General features: G+C 36.0%; 1 protein-coding gene across 4 annotated transcripts in view; it reads left to right on the forward strand.

The window, feature by feature from the left end:
• The first annotated feature begins 7881 nt into the window (after positions 1–7881).
• The window catches only part of LOC145688902 (band 7 protein AGAP004871-like), a 74534-nt gene continuing 69029 nt past the window's right edge, over positions 7882–13386 (forward strand). The window contains exon 1 of one of the 4 annotated variants that reach the window (XM_081763069.1): positions 7882–8007. The gene's annotated coding sequence lies outside the window, so the exon portion shown is untranslated. The other 3 variants (XM_081763072.1, XM_081763070.1, XM_081763071.1) reach the window with 3 other exon arrangements.

A 13386-nucleotide genomic window follows, 5' to 3' on the forward strand; every position in this document is an offset into this window, starting at 1 on the left:
ATGATTTATATCTACGTTATATTGCTTAAGTATGTTTTGCCTTGTCATTTATCGTAACATAGATTTAAAATACCTCAGAAACTTTTTTTCATAAACAAACCTTTAATCATTGTTGTAAGTACCGACGATACGCTGTGAAAAGTTTCTCGATCAAGGGGCCCAGAACCAACTTTTGCCGAGGGCCCGTGATTGCTCCAGACCGGCACTGGTCATAGGATCGATTCCATTCTATATATTGTAAGTTTGTGTTGAATAGATTGTGTCCATTTGTTTCTAGGAGTTCTTTATTGCCTTCCATCTCATTCCTCAGTTCCTTTCATTGATCATTTCGTTCACTCATCATCTGTTTCCTTTAGCCTTCAGGACATAATGGTCATAGTATTAGACCAATAATGCATTATTGAATTTCCGAAATCACTTTTCATTGTTCACTTCTCAATTACCTGTGAGTAGATCATGAGTATTTAGATATACAGTATAAATTAATTATAGTAGGTAATCTGGCACTTGCAAACTACTATGCATAAATTATTGGTTTTCCTCGAAAACAAATTCAAGTTATATTTTTCTTCTCTGTCTAAAAGCACTAAGCTTAGTATCGAAAAGAGAATTGTTTTACAGCAGACTGGATTTGTTCGGAAGAGCTGCTTACAGACCTCACGTGAAAGCAGCAAGTCTCTCGGAGAAGTTAACTCACGTGAACAGGGTTGGGAATATTTTCTCCTCTTGCCCGGCTGACTTATTTCTTTCGTGACTGTACTGGGCGAGTTTTTAAGGGGATGTCTACCCACTTGCAAGTGTTTCAGGATCCCTATAAGATAACACGTAGATATTTCTATGTGAATATTTAACAAGATATTGCACTTACCGTCTCAAAATTTTCCATGATATTTTCCAACAGCAATACCTATATGTTCATGGTTTCTGTTTTTGATTTAATGCCCCAGATCAATTTAGATTAATTATAATGTATACTTCCGTTTACACTTGGCAACGTAGAGGATAGAATTTCTCCAGGAATTGAGAGCTCTCTGCTGAACCTCTAGCCCTAATAGTCTTCGCGTCACGTGGTAGTGATTTATGAGCGCTTCTGGCTAAAAACAAATGTTGTCTCTGTTTCTTCCTTTTTTTTTTGTCAAAAACTTGTTTTGGGCAGCTTTGTCCACTGCCTCTATCGAGATAGCAGTTATACAATGGAGATTGTTTGCAGATCTCATAGCAGATAATGTAACATTCTTTGAAGAAACTCGAAGACTGACATACGAACCGCGTGATAATTTGGGTAGGGAATCTGGAGCGTTGCAATTTTGTGTTCTGAAGTCCGCCTTATCACACAAGACGAAATGACCATAAACAAGAGACTTGTGAAGGAAGAAGGAAAATGTTCTTAGTAATTGTATCCAATTGTTTCCACATTTTTCACCTTTCCCCCCGAAAGATCCCTTCGAAAAGGGAAAGAGGGGAGGGTGATTTTGTGACCCTTGAGTTTTAGAATAGTCTTGAAACAAACTGCAAAGTGCACTTACTGGAAATTCTACTGTCGTTGTGCTATAATATCTGTGTTGCAAGAAGTGTGACAAAATGAAGGAATCAAAGAGGAAAAGAATTTGGTACTCTCTCTTTCCAAAAAAGAAGTCTCGCCAAGCTAATTCATATGTGTGGTCGATCTCAGAGTATGGAGTTCAGAGACTGGATAGTTAATATTTACCATTCAGGATTACCTTACAACCAATTAAATTCCATTTTCACCTAGCTTGGGCTGGGTTTGGGCAACTCCCTCTTGTGCAGTCGCCTGGACCCAGATCAGGCTCGTATTTATGGACATGTGTCTATTTCCGGATCACTTCGGAATTGATCCTTCGTTAATAACCATTCAAGTTCATTACTATATTTCCTGAATTATCCAGTAATCCTTTCTCCTCCAATCCTTTATCTTTCTTCATTCTTTCTCTTTTTCTTTTCTTCTCTGCCTCCCTCTGCTACTCTTCTTTCTCACTCTTCTTTTTCCTAACACTAACAAAACTGAAAAACGGTGTCGTGACGGGGAGTAGTCGCTATCAGCACGGTCAATAAGTTGTTTCGATAGTTTTTTTTTTCTTCGGGAGTCCGATATGGAATGATTAACTCGAAAATGAACATATACAGAAAGAATAATAATAATAAAATTTATTCATGATTTCAATTATCAGATAGGAGAGTATTGTATTTCTTCCTTACTTCGGGCGACTCCTCCTTCCACCCACGAATAAAATTACCCGTATACATGACAATAGGAAGGTATTTCGTTGAAAAATATGCTTTTTGTAGGATCATTTTAATTTCAGGCATATAGTCATTCTACTCCTTTTCATAATGTAATTAATATAGATGTATGCGCAGTATAAATGTAATGTGTTAGAGATATAATAAACTATTTCGTTGATAATTGTTTTTGGTAGAATCATTTTAATTTCAAGCATAACGTCATACTAAGGGGTTCCATAGTCTTGTGGTTAGAACTTTTGACTCCTGTTCGCGTGATTCTAGGTTCGATTCCCTACTAGAATACTCAAATCATTGGCGTTTGCTCATCGTTGTGAGCCAAGCTGGAGAGCCACGTGATTAAAAGACGTGACAGTCTATAGAATTAATATAAATGTATACACAGTACAAATGTTGTTTGACAGTAGTAAGGTATTTCGTTGATATGTATATACTATTTCTAGGATGTATACATTTCTTTGTATACGACTTTTATAATGTATAATGTATTCTTATAATCAAGAACGAAATTTTAAAATTATTATTATTATTATTATTATTATTATTATTATTATTATTATTATTATTATTATTATTATTATTATTATTATTATTAAGTATTCTGCCTTTTGGCCGGTCCTGGGACTGATGAGATTTTTTTCGTTTCTTCTTAATTTTCAGTTTGGATCTTGAAATATTTCTTCCATGTTTCTCGATTTTCAGCTTCTTCTTAATAATAAGTAATTATTAATGCTTAATAATAATTAGGCATAACAATGTTAGAAAACTGAAATATTTTAACAGAGCAGTTGATTTCCACGAATGTCTAATAACAAATTTTACCACCCAAGTGAGATTTATACCACTTGACACTATGGTTCGGAACTCATGACTATCATATTTGTGTTACAAGGTTATTTTCTAAAGACAGCTGTTTATTAGTCTAAAATCTAAACTCAGCAATACAGCCCATAGGGGCCTGGACATGCCAGCTGGTAAACATTCACAACCTAGAAGATCGTGATCAGTGCAATGACATCAAACAATCCTTTCGTCTTTCTTCGCCAGAGATCGCTACCACTTTATTCGGATAGTTCTCCATTTCTTTCACGATGTTGACTCAACTTCGGAAGTTGTGAGCTTACACTGGCAATCGAATCCTATTCTACGTACAATGGAGACACAATATAACGAGATTCAGCTAAGGAAAAACTCCTAAATAGTCATTAGTAGGAAAAGAAGCTGAGTACTATTCAGGAATGAATTGTTGATCATCTCTTAGGGGGAGGATATTTTCGAGAAAATGTACGCATGGAAAATAATAATAATAATAATAATAATAATAATAATAATAATAATAATAATAATAATAATAATAATAATAATAACACAGCTACACAAAAAGAATAAAAGTTCTGTGCACCAGACCCCAGGGTATGGATTTGATGTATTTTATAATACAGAATCCAAATTTCGAAACCCCAGGACGATTGACCGTGATATTTTTTTAAATGGGCGATAAACATAAGCAAACGTAAAACAGCACTTACGTTCTTCGCCCATAAAACAAAGTTGACACGGTCAAATCGTCCTGGAGTTTCGAAATTTGGGTTCTGGGTACCAAAATACATCGAATCAATACCCTGGGGTCCAGTGCACAGAACTTTTATTTATTTTGTGTGGTTGTGTAATAATAATAATACTGTATAAGGAAAAGGAATGAAGACGTACTAAAGGAAGCTAATGAAGGACGACAGATCATGAAGATGATAGGAAAAAAAAAAGAAACAGCATGCTTGGACATCTTATTCGGCACTCCGATTGGATCACCGTGTTGATAGGGGAAAAGGCAGAAGAAAAACCAGGAAGTGGAAGATCAAGGATAGAAAAATCTATAAGTTTTACGTCCCACAGTTATGCCTGGTAGGTTAAAGGAGCTAGTGATGTTGTGAAAAGAAGGAAATGCTGGAATGCAGAAAGTGGAAGGAAACGGGAGAACCCCGAGGAAACCCCCACACATGGTGTTTGTCCTCCACAAAGTTCACTTGGTGCGAGCTGAGATCGAACTAAGGACGCCATGCATTAGAGGTGAACGCTCTACCACTGACCCACCGCGGCCCGATCAGGGATAGATGCAGTTACGAAGAAGAGACCTTATCAAATTATAAAACAGCTCTCCCAGGGGAGAGAAAAGTTTTAAAATTTCCTTCTTGCGCATCAACCTATGATTGAAGTGAGAAAGATTATTATTATTATTATTATTATTATTATTATTATTATTATTATTATTATTATTATTATTATTATTATTATTATTATTATTATTATTATATCGAGAATGTACTTCTGGGTTTCCTCCTTAAAAAATACACACACTATTTCCAATTATGGTTATCCTACTTTTTACAAATTTGTCTTTTTTTTCCTCTGTCTTTCATTCCCATCATGCGATGGGTGGGCCATAGAAGGTGACGCCTTTTCTGTGGCCAGAGTGATCAAATTTGTCTAATTCAATATTGGTTTAAATAGTATTAGTTTTCAAGCTACATATATGAGTTCTTTGACTAACTGAATAGTGCACGCCCCTTCTGGCTCACTCGCCACTATTTAACATTAAATTTCAGATGCCTCGATATACTTGCATTAGTTTATTATTTCTAAAATAAACGTTATGTAAAAGGTTATTCAAATTGATATCAAGTTTTTCTGACATTTGGATATTACGCATATCTTTCTTAATTTGCATTACTCACATTACCCCAGAGAACGAACAAATTTTAGAGTTCTGGTTTGAACTTCTCTTACAATAATAAGCAAATATACGAGGAACAAATATACCATTATTGACGATGCGGAGGGGAGGAGATTTTCTGGACTAGGAAGGAATGTGTGCGGGTGCAGAGCAGAGGTCTGCACGGGCCGGAATTTTCAGCCCGGGCCCGGCCTGTGAATTTACAATGTGAGGCCCGCCCCGAGTCCAAAATATGTCTTAGCATTTAGGCCCTAGCCCGGACTGAGCTCTGTGATAATCAAATGAGCCCGAATTGCAGAAACTTAATTATTAATGCAAAATTGTATTTTTATTTACAGCAATTCAAGGTTTGTTTTTGCAGTTGTGTTTTAAAAGTCCTCCAGAAAGAACGGTGCAATTTGTATCGTTTTACACTATATTTAAAAAGTTAGGCCCGAAAAAGTCCGAGAAATATGGTTGTTTATTTAAAAATTCACAGCCCGAACCCAGGGGCGTCATTTAGGAGGACAGGGAGAGGCATTTGCCCCCCTCCCGAGTTTGAGATTTATATAATTTTATCAATAGCATAGTAGTAAATCAGTGAAAAACGCGAAATTTTACATATATCAAGGGGTCTTGGCCCCCCAAGCCAAATCTGAAATGACGCTACTGCCCGAACCCCTCCCGGGCCCGAAGTGATACATTCTTTGTAGGCCCGAGCACGTGCAGACCTCTAGTGCAGAGGCGTTTCAAGTGGTGGGCGACTGCCCACGGCCTTGCATCTTGAGGGACCTCGCAAAGACCAACGAGCCTAAATCGATTTAGCACTCACTTTTGTCGATGCAACAATAGAAACAAATATGAATTCGGACTTAATTACAGAAAAACAATACGCTTCAAACTAACTTTTCATCTATTCGTATATATTAGATCGCTAGCATACGCGACAGGCGGCGAGTTTATTTTAAAATTGCAATAATGAATGTGTATAAGTCTTTATCGTTGAGATGAATTGTTTTCGATAAATTTTATTATAATTAGCAATTTTTAAAAAAGGGGGCAGGAAGGACTCGTAAACCTTATTCGCCTTCTGTGCAGATGGTATGGTAAAAATCAATACTGGATAATGAAAGTGTAAGTGTAAAGGCTAATATGGAACAAAAACAAAAGAGAACTTCTTCAGAAGGGAATTGGAAGAGGAGGGGATGAGAGTACAATGCTGTGACACTTAAAATGCGTCTTGATTTGTATACTTCAACAAACTTTTCTTATTAGATTACGCAATTTCTAGTTTCTTACTCCGATTATTCAAAGTATTTAAATGCTCTCGGAGGAGTGACCGCCCCTCCCTTTAATCCGTCCGTGGTGTTATTCAGTTTGGCTTTTCGCTACTAATTCAAAGTCCTTTCCGAAACAAGTTGTCTTCTTGTGACAGCAGGGGGTGGAAGAAACAAACAAACCGTGAAAGGAAGAAAGAAGAGGTTTTGGGCTCTTCCAGTCCAGACCATTCTAACCACTGAGAAGTGAGAATCACAACGTGATTTTTCTGGTAAGAGCGTCCTTTTAAAAGCAGCTAACAAGCAAACAGATGGTCAGCCCTCTCCCCTCTGCAGCATACTTTTTATTCTCTGTTGCCAAACTTACTGAAGAATATATTGCAATTAATCTAACGCATGTAACGTAAATTGGAGACCGTGGTTGGATTTATATGGGTCTTGTGTATTTGTATTAAAAATTTCAAGTTATTACCTGCAATACTTTGTTAGAAATTACCATAATAAATTTTACATGTTATCAAATGGAGAGTTAGAAACCTAAGCGGAGATGGTAGAAGATCCCCTTAATGTTGATAAACTAAGATTCAGCGAGATTGCCTTAGTGGCATTGGCTTCTTTGTTCCTTAGAGTCAAGTGTTTTGTTTCCGTGGTTGGCTTATGTATTATTGGGCGGTCTGTGTTGAATGGTATCCAGTCTTCTGGCGCATACACGCCTTCACACGCGATGATTACTTCTAGCACCATCTCTGTACTTTTGTGACAGTTAACTGTTGTTTACCTGACAATGTGTCATCAGCCCTGGTACACTTTACTCGTAACTTAAGCATCCAATGATCAGGCACGAGCTCCTCTTGGTCTTACAATCTACTCATTGTCGAAGCTAGATAGATCCATTTTTCCACATGATCTTCGGACATCTAGTTCCTGTTGACCTGTTGCTCCCATACCTGATAGTGAAATGTGATTGTTTGAAGCTCATGTATAAGATGCTTCATTCACGACAGCAGGGGTAGCTGTAATAAACCCTTTCCCATACACCACGTTCAGTGCCTTATTTCAATTGTCTCTTATCTGGTGTTCATGCTATTACTGTTAATCAGTTATTCATCATGCTTATTGATTTTGATTTGTTGATGTTCGTTTATGTTATTAAGAGCACAAGAAGAAGTACAACAGTCTGAGTCATAATAATTTATGATCTGGAAAAGAAAATGAAGAATATATATTTTATAATATAAAGTAGGTCATGTAAAGAGTGGAGTTCTCATCAACTATCATAGTCACCGGACATGGGAACTCCTAACCAGTGTTTCTTCCAGACATGTTTTTTGGGGCGCACTGCGCCCCGGAGTTCTGAGAGTGCCCTCCTGGAAAAGACTAAAATAATACGTCTATAATATAATAATAAATAGAATAGTACCAGTAGTGCCCACCCGGAATATTACGTGTGCCCCCCGGAACACTAAGTTTGCTTCCCCGGAACATTGTTTCTGAAAGAAACACTGCTCCTACCATGTTGACAATTTAGTTCTACTTTCAAAATCCTCCTTGTGGGGTATACATAAGACAATTTTATATTTGTAGCCTACATGAATGTATGTCCGAGGCACATATTCATGTGTTAATGGCTTTGTACAGAAAAAGAGAAATATACAAGTATAAGTTAATATTGTAAAAGTTAGCAATTAAATTGATTTATTTTCATTTTATCAAGAATAGAAGGAGTTAACTAACGGATGACATATTAAGCAGAAACCGGTAAAAAAAATAACAGTTAATCTTAACTAAGTTAAGTAAACAATTCGTTATTGACGTTTGAATTTGGCAAAATGCTTTTTAAGGTTAGACGGATTGTTAGTTTGTTGTGAATCCTTTCAGGTCCTCGTGTCTCTCTAAATTCTGGCAAAGTGTACATTATTAGAGTATTTCACACTTATCATCAAAATTCTAGTTTAAATGAAGTCTGGGCGAGGTTGCCTAATAATTTGACGTATATCGTATGTATGCACACAGTAAATAAGGAAAATACCAAAATTTTGTAACAATGTAAAATTTCTTGATTAGGATGTTATGTAAAAGATATATGTAAGTTCGAGTAAATTCTCTTACCGTCTGGTCAATCTAAATGGTTATATGAAAATTCTTCCTATTTAAATGTTTTGTAAAGATTAGAAACTGCCTATAGTCCCAAAGGAAATTTATTTATTTATTTTTATTTTCTTGGACTAATAAGTAGAATATGTCTTGACTTTACCATTTTGGAATAATTACAAGAAAGGTTTCTAAGTGTTATATAGTAAACGTTATCGTTTTTAAACTTGTTTCTGCAAATCAGCAATTTATTTGAAGAATGTTTTGGTAGATACCTGACTGACTTTCTTTGCAGGTAAAAGTGGTTCAGTGGAGTGCTTGGAGTTTACACGTGCACAAACAAAATTTCATTTATACTGGTGTTAGCTAGCTTTGTTATCTATCATAATTTAAATCAAGCTTTAATTTTTCCTAAAACAAGGAGCACTAAAGTCTCACTTGTTTAGACAAAGCACTACACCACAAAATTTCTTCTAAACCGGTTAACTAACAACATCCACACATACAGTAAGATGCTTGTATTAACAGAAATCTTGCTAAATACAGAACCTGTTTGGTACACTAGTATTCAGAAGTAAATCCTTCCTGTCATCTTTTATTATTGGGTCAATCCATGCTAAGTGATCGAAAAATACAAGTTGCCGCTCGACCTTTCCAAGTTCCTTTTAAACAAGATAACGTGCCTAGCGAAGGCTTTACATTGTGAAGATTATATTAGTGAAAATTAAACGAATATAATTTTACAACTTAATATACATATTACTAAATGTTGAGCTCCCCGTTGCTATGTGGTCAGCGTATGCGCCTTTCTCGAACGAGGTTTGATTCATGGTAGGAGCTCATGTGTTTCAAATACGACGTTAAACTGTAGGTTCACGTCTTGTAGAGCTTTGCTCCTAAACTATAATCTAATTTAATATTACTAAATATTTAAAAAATGAAAGACTTACCAAGATGACGTCAATTTGGCAGTCATCAAATCAATTTTATACTTTCACTTAATCCAGTGGATATTAATATAACAATTACAAGATACACGCGCATATAAATACTCAAAAACAAGCACATACACACGTACACACACAAATATGAACACTTCAAATCTATTTACATGTGGTGGACTGCGCTGCATCAAGCACTCTCATCTTCGCCATCATCTTCTCATGTATCTGCATTATTTGATTCATCCACAGATTTGTTATTTGTACGCATGATTCATTTTAGCATTTTCGGGAGGGTTCAGGGTTCTTTCTTCATTTAAAGAGTCGGTTCTTTGTATTGGAAAGAGAAGCAGGGGAGGAAGGGGGAATTTATACTTTATGAAATGATAACATTTTAAGAAATATATACAAAACATGCCGCTTCCGACGCAGCACTGAAGCATTTCTTTTGGCGGTGTATTACTAGTGGACGATCATACTCCCTCCCCTCTCAAGTTGTAAAGTGAGAAGAAACAGAAACATCCCAAATAACCTCACACTCAGGGTTTAGTTGACAATAATAAGACTATGGGTAAGTAAACATCTTGTGCAGACTCACGTTTTGCTTATTTTTAAACATTTCTGTGCATTCAACAATACAACAGCGGAAATACTAACTGGTTTTATTACTCTAACCATCGCTTCAAGTAAAAGGTATAATTCCCAACGGTCAGTGAACCATCTAAATTTTCGTTCTTTTTCTGTTCTCCAGAGGAAAGAATGAGATTTTGCCAAGATGCTAAAGTCAAGATGCTAGATGCTAAATGGGAGTGAATTATACTAGATCTAGCACCAAGATGCTAGATATGGCTTCACTGGCGGGCTTCGATATCTACTGAAGTTTCTGCCAAAGCATACAAAGAAACAATAGCACAATAGTTTCGATAACATCTGTGTGGTCCTTCGGTAGGCTACACAGCCGGTAAGAAGCTCAATCCTAATTGTAAAATTGGTAGGAGGAAAAAATAGTTTGGACTGCACCCGTGGCCAAAACAAAAGACTCGTAGCCGGCTGGTATAGATAATTGAATTCAATTTCCAGGTATCCATTTACTGAATGCCCATATCGTGTATGCATGCATTATTTAATAAGTAAATAAATTACACACACAATTATTTATGTCAGTGATAAACGGTGTTCATTGAAAAAAGACTTCTCCAAACAATGAAGATTAATCTTAGACTGGAGAAATGGTTATCCTTCGTTTTCATTATCATTTGGCCATGAAACAAACTCCTGACAGATATACAACCCCTATATACAACTATGTGATGTTGGAATATATAACTCATATGGTATGATGCTTTACTTTTTCAAAAATTTCAGTACTTCTAGTGTACCCCTAAAAATGTAATAAAGAACTAATGGCCATGTTTTTTTAAAAAATATATTCAATTAGAACTGGACAATTTACACAAAATTTGGAATCGACAAATGAAAATGGCACGTTTCTACCACTTGTGGAAAATGAAATGAAATCTTTGAGTTTTACGTCCCACGGTTATGCCGGTTAGGCTAAAGGAGACGGTGATGATGAATAATGAATGAAATGGTGAAATGAAGAAAGTGAGAGGAAACGGGAGAACCCCGAGAAATCCCACGCACACGGTGTTTGTCCACCAGAAAATCCACTTGGCGGGGGCTGGGATCGAACCAGGGACCCCAAGCACCGGAGGTGAACGCTCTACAACTGAGCCACCGCCATTCTTGACCATTCTTGACCATTACACATAAGGAAACCTGTACAAATATGTTATTTTTAGTTTTTAGAAAATTCCAAAATTGACTATGATCCCTCGCTACCTCGTATTCCGATAGAAAAACGAAAGATTTATTTGCTAACTTTTCTTGTTTGAGTTCTTTTCATAGCTTACAAAACTACTATTTGTGAAACGAAACATCATCCCTACCGTTTCTCTACTTTTCTTTCTTTCTTTTTTTTTGTGATAGGACTTATATTAATTTTTTTCAATAATATTGGACGTAAAAAAAAAACAGGGATAATTTTTGTTCCAGAATTTCTTAGAGGAACACTTATACTTATCACATTATAAATAATTTCATAGAACTTGTGAACAATCGTGTTAAAATCCTTCAGATATCTGAGACAGTCCGAGTTAGCCTTTAATAATTCATTGTACCCTTTAGTAAAATTTGCCTTTCTCAAGTTAAAACCATGTTAATAGTTTTGCAGTTTATCTCTTATTAATGGAATTCAAATACAATAGGCCTTCCAATGAAGCATGATGCCTGTATTCACACACCAAAGTGTGCTCTTCTCTTTTAATAGAGGCGACATCAATGTTAGTAATTAGTAAATACAACGTGCAATCATACTCATTCTGCATATTGCTAACCGAATTTAAACCAAATAAAGTTTTAGAACCTGAATTTATTTTTGGAAGATTAAAATCTCCCATCAAGGAATAATGCTTCCTACTGGGCAATTGGATTCAATAAATTGACAGAAACTCTCATAAATTATTACTATTTGTAACAAGTTTGTACGAATACATTCAAACCCATCATTATCAGAGTTAATATGAAAAATATTCCATGATTTTTAAGTACCGCTAATAATACCCATCAACCTTTTGACTTCCCAAGATGTTCAGGTTTCCTGTTTGGCTAAACACGGTATATCTGCAATCAAATCACACAGCCTACTTTGAACAATTGCAATCAGTTTTGGTTTTAATTATTTGATAGCACACTTGTAAAAAAAAAATGTTTGCTCCTAAGACAATTTACATTCTGAAACTATAGCAAAAAGGGTTTATTTCTCGTTCTGGTTTTGGTTTCATTACTATCATTACTTTTATTTTGAACATGATCACAGGTTAGATTATGTAGATGAATATTGTTGTTTTTACTTACATGTGGGTCAATCCACACGAAGTGGTCCAAAGGTGGTTGCTCGACCATATCCAGAAATTATAAAACTTTGAGTGTGATGAACCTTGTGTATGAGAAGGTCAATAACACTATTCACGTTGACGTATGTACAAGTGTTCCCGAATGGCGGCCATCTTTGTTGTCGGTGGGATGTCATTTTTTGCATTTGCAAGCGTTCACGAAAACTACAGTTGCTGAGGCTGTACGTATCACACAAACTCCAAACAAAAACGAATGTTTAGAGAAGAGACTGAGGTACACGGTGAACATATAATCTTGCTTTTAAATATGCACGCTTGCAAATCAATACATGAAATTACCAGAAAAAGGTACAGAAAATTACAGTTTTAAAACGGCTGTATTTTTAGAATGGCATAAACTGAGGGATTCATAAGTTTTGTGCTGAATACATTGATGTAAAGAGTCTGCAGAAATATCCACAGTTATTATACTACAGTTGGTGTCGTAGATTTATGGGAGTCCGAAAGTTGAAGTTTGTGATTTTGATCCATGTTTGGGGCTTAATATCTCAGGAGGGCAAAGTGCTAAAAATTGCTGCTTAGGCCACAAAGTAATTCTGTATGTGCATAAACTATTGCCGAAAGAATCATGACTGATGTTACATGGAGAAAAAAAGTGAGGGCATGGTAAAATCACGAAAAAAGCACGCGCGTCACGATGGTCCTAGCAAGGAAGAATTTAAATATTTTGATATGCTTCATGCTAGATCTCAAAAACTACACATGGATCAACAATTAATTACGCTTTTGTTTGTGTTCAGTTGTGCAAAAGCTTGCAAGTAGCGTTTGTTCCATCTTTGTAGCTCCATGATCATTGCCACGTCTACAGAGTGGTTAATTTATCTTGACCATCCGCTATAACGGTCAAACCAAAAGAGAGAGAAAAGCGAAACTTTGCACGAAGCAACTATAAAAAGTGGGACATCTTTGTCTGTATTAGACAGAAAGACTCAACATACAGTTTTGCCAACACAACATAAAGTTATATTTTTTCAAATGGCACTACGTCAGATCATTACATATTTCAAATTATCGTGTCAAATGTAAACTTAAAGGGAGCAACAGGATTGCGCACATTATAGATCCCGAATTGCGCACAAATCTCTGTTGGTCTTTCTGAACACAGATTTTTGCCCAACGTTGCCACAATG

This window comes from Thermobia domestica, chromosome 7, assembly GCF_964235325.1.
Source record: "Thermobia domestica chromosome 7, izTheDome1.hap1.1, whole genome shotgun sequence".
Lineage (NCBI taxonomy): Eukaryota > Metazoa > Arthropoda > Insecta > Zygentoma > Lepismatidae > Thermobia > Thermobia domestica.